Genomic DNA, 5,000 nt, shown 5'->3' on the forward strand with positions numbered 1-5,000 from the left:
CTTAACCTACCTATGTTGTACCTTAACCTAACCTATGTTGTACCTTAACCTAACCTATGTTGTACCTTAACCTAACCTATGTTGTGCCTTAACCTAACCTATGTTGTGCCTTAACCTAACCTATGTTGTGCCTTAACCTAACCTATGTTGTGCCTTAACCTAACCTATGTTGTGCCTTAACCTAACCTATGTTGTGCCTTAACCTAACCTATGTTGTGCCTTAACCTAACCTATGTTGTGCCTTAACCTAACCTATGTTGTGCCTTAACCTAACCTATGTTGTGCCTTAACCTAACCCATGTTGTGCCTTAACCTAACCCATGTTGTGCCTTAACCTAACCCATGTTGTGCCTTAACCTAACCCATGTTGTGCCTTAACCTAACCCATGTTGTGCCTTAACCTAACCCATGTTGTGCCTTAACCTAACCCATGTTGTGCCTTAACCTAACCCATGTTGTGCCTTAACCTAACCCATGTTGTGCCTTAACCTAACCCATGTTGTGCCTTAACCTAACCCATGTTGTGCCTTAACCTAACCCATGTTGTGCCTTAACCTAACCCATGTTGTGCCTTAACCTAACCCATGTTGTGCCTTAACCTAACCCATGTTGTGCCTTAACCTAACCCATGTTGTGCCTTAACCTAACCCATGTTGTGCCTTAACCTAACCCATGTTGTGCCTTAACCTAACCCATGTTGTGCCTTAACCTAACCCATGTTGTGCCTTAACCTAACCCATGTTGTGCCTTAACCTAACCCATGTTGTGCCTTAACCTAACCCATGTTGTGCCTTAACCTAACCCATGTTGTGCCTTAACCTAACCCATGTTGTGCCTTAACCTAACCTATGTTGTGCCTTAACCTAACCTATGTTGTGCCTTAACCTAACCCATGTTGTGCCTTAACCTAACCCATGTTGTGCCTTAACCTAACCCATGTTGTGCCTTAACCTAACCCATGTTGTGCCTTAACCTAACCCATGTTGTGCCTTAACCTAACCCATGTTGTGCCTTAACCTAACCCATGTTGTGCCTTAACCTAACCCATGTTGTGCCTTAACCTAACCCATGTTGTGCCTTAACCTAACCCATGTTGTGCCTTAACCTAACCCATGTTGTGCCTTAACCTAACCCATGTCGTGCCTTAACCTAACCCATGTCGTGCCTTAACCTAACCCACGTCGTGCCTTAACCTAACCCACGTCGTGCCTTAACCTAACCCACGTTGTCGCCTAACGTAACCCACGTTGTCGCCTAAACCTGCTCTGTAATTGTTATACGACTCGTTCAATTAGTGTAGTGTTGCCCACCCGCAACCCTCGCAATATAGTTCGCTACTCGCACTCCCCGCTCCCCTGTGTATCGCTTCATGTTAAACACCTTGCAAGTCTTGCTCACTTTCCACATGCTCCTGCTGTACACTGTAATGTGGATGGCAGCAGGACGTACATGCCGCCCCTCCCCACGTCCCCACCTTGCCCCCTGCCTTCGCAAGCTGGTTGGTGAGAACTTTGCATGTTCAATGCCCTCCGCATGCGACGTACTCAGGCTACGTTGTGGTGCGGCCTGTGTCAACTGTCCGCTAATGTCGTACGCGTAAACCACAATCTGTACTGCACATTCGTCCTTATGTACTGAATGATACATCGTGGCACATGTGTGACCGTACAACGACTGCGCCCAAAAACGGCGGACCATACAGTGCAAATATTGTGCACGCAGCTACGTGTCGTCTCCCTATGAGAGCTGGATTGCAGTGTGGTACGCCATAGAGACGTGTGGGAGGAACGGACGCCGTGGATGGCGATCAGCATGAGCTGTCTGTTGATGTATTCGGACCTAGTCGTCTCTCCTCACACACCGTGATGGCATGGTGCACCGCGTTCCATATCTGCGACATGCTACAGAGGCCGGTTGACAGTCGTTCGAGCAATGGACATCGCATACGTACGGGGGCCACCTTCCACGTATTGTCTAGGCGTGCACATTTTGTTGCGTGTATGTGGGCAGACGTAGTGTGGCGTGACACCTGACACAGGCATGCAATAATCGTGGAAGTTGCAAATGGCGATGGACGCCTGCGTTTTCTGGTGAAGTTACGCAAATGAACAAATGGTAACCTGTTGTGGTGCGGTTGTTCTCGCTAGGGGTGAATCGGTGATGGCGACGATAGGTTGAGGTACTAACCGGTTGTTCCAGCGATACCCACCATGCCGACGAAACTGAACGGCATCTGGGTGTGAAGCGATACGCGGCGGTGGCTGGGTGGGACCGTCCCCGGCCGGTGAGGGGGCGCCTCCCGGCGTGCTGGCCGCGCGGTGCGTGGGCGCACGCGCTACAGCCGGCTGGTGGGGGCGGCCAGTGGCAGGCGCGCCGGCCGACGGACGCGGCAGGCGTCGCAGCTGCGCGCCGGCGCACCCTGCGCGCGGCGCCGTGCGGCCAAAGTAGGTCCTCGCGGGCCCGGTGCGAAGCGCGGTGGACATCTTCAGTGTGCTGGTCCGATTGAGGACTGTGTGCGTTGAGGATGCGCTGCCGCCCGGCGCTCGGCGCCGCGACGCCGTCTGCTGCTCGGTCGCCCCAGCGGTTCTCGCTGGTGGTTTGTATCGCAGCTGTGCGGATGTGTTGGCGCGTGCGCTGTGCTGGGAGAGTTCGCTTCGGCACCCAAGTGGGGCTTTTGTCCTTCTGTGGCGCTGGCGTTGGAGCTGCCGGTCACCGTAGGTGGCGCGTGTTGTCTCCCGCCGGCAATGCCACGACAGCACGCTCCCGGGCCTCTGTCGGCAGCGGCAAGCTCAGTTGGGAGCACGGGTGGTCGCACCGAAAGCGTCTACTCGCCTAACTCCGGGCGATTGCGCCTCTCTCGAACCCGACCAAGTACTTGGGACGGCGCTGCGCGCCGCCGGGACCTGAGAGGGTTTCGAGGTGTATTGTGCAGGGGAGCTCAGCCTCCTCCTGTTTGCAGAATGATTGAGCGGACGCTTGCGTGTTCGCGCGGGCCCCCGGGACACACTCCCGGGCGGCCGGCTGCTCAGCTCTAGTTGACGCAGCTCCCTGGTTGATCCTGCCAGTAGTCATATGCTTGTCTCAAAGATTAAGCCATGCATGTCTCAGTACAAGCCGCATTAAGGTGAAACCGCGAATGGCTCATTAAATCAGTTATGGTTCCTTAGATCGTACCCACGTTACTTGGATAACTGTGGTAATTCTAGAGCTAATACATGCAAACAGAGTCCCGACCAGAGATGGAAGGGACGCTTTTATTAGATCAAAACCAATCGGTCGGCTCGTCCGGTCCGTTTGCCTTGGTGACTCTGAATAACTTTGGGCTGATCGCACGGTCCTCGTACCGGCGACGCATCTTTCAAATGTCTGCCTTATCAACTGTCGATGGTAGGTTCTGCGCCTACCATGGTTGTAACGGGTAACGGGGAATCAGGGTTCGATTCCGGAGAGGGAGCCTGAGAAACGGCTACCACATCCAAGGAAGGCAGCAGGCGCGCAAATTACCCACTCCCGGCACGGGGAGGTAGTGACGAAAAATAACGATACGGGACTCATCCGAGGCCCCGTAATCGGAATGAGTACACTTTAAATCCTTTAACGAGTATCTATTGGAGGGCAAGTCTGGTGCCAGCAGCCGCGGTAATTCCAGCTCCAATAGCGTATATTAAAGTTGTTGCGGTTAAAAAGCTCGTAGTTGGATTTGTGTCCCACGCTGTTGGTTCACCGCCCGTCGGTGTTTAACTGGCATGTATCGTGGGACGTCCTGCCGGTGGGGCGAGCCGAAGGCGTGCGACCGCCCCGTGCGTGCTCGTGCGTCCCGAGGCGGACCCCGTTGAAATCCTACCAGGGTGCTCTTTATTGAGTGTCTCGGTGGGCCGGCACGTTTACTTTGAACAAATTAGAGTGCTTAAAGCAGGCAAGCCCGCCTGAATACTGTGTGCATGGAATAATGGAATAGGACCTCGGTTCTATTTTGTTGGTTTTCGGAACCCGAGGTAATGATTAATAGGGACAGGCGGGGGCATTCGTATTGCGACGTTAGAGGTGAAATTCTTGGATCGTCGCAAGACGAACAGAAGCGAAAGCATTTGCCAAGTATGTTTTCATTAATCAAGAACGAAAGTTAGAGGTTCGAAGGCGATCAGATACCGCCCTAGTTCTAACCATAAACGATGCCAGCCAGCGATCCGCCGCAGTTCCTCCGATGACTCGGCGGGCAGCCTCCGGGAAACCAAAGCTTTTGGGTTCCGGGGGAAGTATGGTTGCAAAGCTGAAACTTAAAGGAATTGACGGAAGGGCACCACCAGGAGTGGAGCCTGCGGCTTAATTTGACTCAACACGGGAAACCTCACCAGGCCCGGACACCGGAAGGATTGACAGATTGATAGCTCTTTCTTGATTCGGTGGGTGGTGGTGCATGGCCGTTCTTAGTTGGTGGAGCGATTTGTCTGGTTAATTCCGATAACGAACGAGACTCTAGCCTGCTAACTAGTCGCGTGACATCCTTCGTGCTGTCAGCGATTACTTTTCTTCTTAGAGGGACAGGCGGCTTCTAGCCGCACGAGATTGAGCAATAACAGGTCTGTGATGCCCTTAGATGTTCTGGGCCGCACGCGCGCTACACTGAAGGAATCAGCGTGTCTTCCTAGGCCGAAAGGTCGGGGTAACCCGCTGAACCTCCTTCGTGCTAGGGATTGGGGCTTGCAATTGTTCCCCATGAACGAGGAATTCCCAGTAAGCGCGAGTCATAAGCTCGCGTTGATTACGTCCCTGCCCTTTGTACACACCGCCCGTCGCTACTACCGATTGAATGATTTAGTGAGGTCTTCGGACTGGTACGCGGCATTGACTCTGTCGTTGCCGATGCTACCGGAAAGATGACCAAACTTGATCATTTAGAGGAAGTAAAAGTCGTAACAAGGTTTCCGTAGGTGAACCTGCGGAAGGATCATTACCGACTAGACTGCATGTCTTTCGATGTGCGTGTCGTGTCGCGCAAC

General features: G+C 53.2%; 1 non-coding gene across 1 annotated transcript; it reads left to right on the top strand.

The window, feature by feature from the left end:
* The first annotated feature begins 3,045 nt into the window (after positions 1–3,045).
* LOC124745612 lies at positions 3,046–4,954 on the top strand. Its single transcript, XR_007011109.1, has one exon. It is a non-coding gene; the product is annotated as a small subunit ribosomal RNA (ribosomal RNA).
* The last annotated feature ends 46 nt before the right edge of the window (positions 4,955–5,000 follow it).

The sequence above is a fragment of the Schistocerca piceifrons genome, unplaced genomic scaffold (genome assembly GCF_021461385.2).
Source record: "Schistocerca piceifrons isolate TAMUIC-IGC-003096 unplaced genomic scaffold, iqSchPice1.1 HiC_scaffold_329, whole genome shotgun sequence".
In the NCBI taxonomy this organism is placed as follows: domain Eukaryota; kingdom Metazoa; phylum Arthropoda; class Insecta; order Orthoptera; family Acrididae; genus Schistocerca; species Schistocerca piceifrons.